Source organism: Mastomys coucha, unplaced genomic scaffold, assembly GCF_008632895.1.
Source record: "Mastomys coucha isolate ucsf_1 unplaced genomic scaffold, UCSF_Mcou_1 pScaffold12, whole genome shotgun sequence".
Classification (NCBI taxonomy): Eukaryota; Metazoa; Chordata; class Mammalia; order Rodentia; family Muridae; genus Mastomys; species Mastomys coucha.
In genome coordinates, this window is record NW_022196894.1 from 672,511 (window position 1) to 675,112 (window position 2,602).

A 2,602-nucleotide genomic window follows, 5' to 3' on the forward strand; every position below is an offset into this window, starting at 1 on the left:
CTGCATACAGATATGTGCATAACACACACACACACACACACACACACGAACACATGCACACACGCACACACACACACACACACGAACACATGCACACATGCACACACACACACACACACAAATATAAAGGAAACTAGGAATGGTGCCATATGTTTGTTGTCTAGTATGTAGGAGGCCAAGGCTGGAGGATTTCTAAGAGTTCTGGGCGAGCACAGCTATAGAGTGAGACTCTGGTCCCTGCAAACCAAATCCAATAAAACAATTTCACAATGAGTTTTTCTTTACACTGGTAGACTAGAATAGAACAGACTAGAACAGACCAGAGTAGAATAAAAATTAAAACAAGACAAATAGCAATCTTCCCCCATCTTCCGAAAAAAAAAAAGTCTATGTTGATGATGTTTTGGCAATGGCAAGATGATTCAGTCTCCTCGTGAGAGTGTGATGTACTAAGACCCTGGAAAATATCTCAGAATGTTAAACATATGTCCCTCTCTGATCAGAAACTCTTCTAGGCATTTACCTATGGAGAGTGAGACTTGCAGAGTGACTTGAACATACATGGTCATAGCAGCCCCATGGTTGGTCAAACTGGAAACAACCTAGATGTTCCCTGCTGAGTAGAGAGATCAAGACAATCCCTTTCTGTCACCAAAAAAAAAAAAAAAAAAAAAAAAGAGACTAGCTGATCCGTAGGATGCGAGCCTTGGAGAGAGCTTGCTGACCTTACATTGAGCAAAGCTGGACCACACCTGCAATCCTAGCTCTCGGGAGATCTAAGTGGGAGGGTGAGTATCAGGCTTTCCTGGGCTACACACTTGAAGACCCTATCTCCAAAAGCAAAACAAAGAGGACAAAACAAGAAGGCAGACCCTTAAAGAGCCACACAGACGGACTCCAGTTATGTAGGACTCTGGAACAGACAGAATGAAGGTGTCCAGAGGTTGCCCAGAGCGGGTGGAGTAGGAGGGATCAGAGGTTGCCTGGAGAGGAGTGGGTGGAGTAGGAGAAATCCTGACAGGACTGAACCGTGTGAGGCAGCTTTGCAAAACAGATGCAAAGATCAGCTTAGTTATCAATTTGTTATCTTCTAGCTGCAAGATCTTGGGTAAAGTACTTCAGGGCTCAAGATGGCCTTGAACTCACTATATAGCATAGATTAGTCTCAAACTGGAAACCTTCCAGACTGTGTGCTGAGTGCTAGGATTGCAGGTGTGTGCCATCACATCCAGTGCAGTCTCTCACCTAGGCTGGCACAGAACGTGGCACAGCCTATGTTTACTTTGAGATGTAGTCTTATATAGTCTAGGCTGGCTTTGAACTCAACACATAGCTGATGATGGGCATTTGCAACCCCTAACACCTTCCTTCTGTCTGTCCCAGATAACTGGAGTCTGTCTGTGCGGCTCTCTAAGGCTTAGGCTTCTTGTTTGTTTGTCCTCTTAGTTTTGCTTTTGGAGATAGGATCTTCAAGTGTAGCCCAGGCTAGCCTGATACTCCTCTTCCCACTAAGGTGTCCCGAGAGTCGCTGTGCCCACTTTTTTATTTTGTTAACATTTAAAAAGTATTTTATTTTATTTTTTTAAGTGTGTGTGCATGTTTGCACAAGCACGCACACAGAAATGAATGCAAAACAGGTGAGTGCAGCGGCCAGAGAGGCTGACCGCATAGGTGCCGGGACCCCAGTCCTCAAAGAGCAGCTCCCCTGTCCCTGTTGCTGCTCTCTCTGAGGTCTCACATTATATAGCCTGGGCCTGCCTGAGCCCCCTGAGTGCTGGGATTATGGGCATGTGCCAACATGTTGGACTTAATTCATTCTTTTTTTTATGTTTTTTTTCTATTTGTATTTAAAAACATAATTGAAAACAAAGCAGGCAATCGTTACTCTTGCATGTGGTCCAGAACCACTGCTCTTAATATGGACACACACACTCCATCATTTCCCACATACAGTGAGTGTATCACAAACCATTCTGAGCACATTGTGTATAGTAATTCACTGGGGCCTCACCCAAGTGAAAATCCCAAGAGGAAAATTCTATTATTCTCCCATTTTGCAGATAAGCAAAGCAATGCACAGAGGGGATATTTATTAAATGCAGGTAGAATATTCCTAAAGAACAAAACAAAATGAACAGCAGATGGAACCCCCAGGGCTGGGGTAGAGAAGAGTTTAGGAATTTGGGGTTACACCCAGGATCTAATTAGTCGGGTTTGGAAGTCTTCAGCATTGTCCCCGGAGTCCTGGAAGTCAACCCTGGGCATTCTTTAAATGCAGAGATTCCTGGGTACTGTTCAAACCTCTGCTGTTTCCAGCAGCTTCAAACTCTTCATCTTAACCTTGTGGGATTTAAAAAAAAAACATATCATGTGTTTCTATGTTCATGCATGTGCAGATGTACATGTATGTGAGTTCACACGGAGGCCAGAGGGCAGCATCAGGTGTCTTAATTAGTCTCACTTCATCTTTTGAGATAGGGTTTCTCACTGAACTAGAGCTTGGCAGTTATTCTAGACAATCCAGGCATGGAGCCCTGGGACCCTCCTTTCTCTGCCTCCCTAGTTCTAGGATTATAGGCAATGCCACCACCTTAATTTTTTT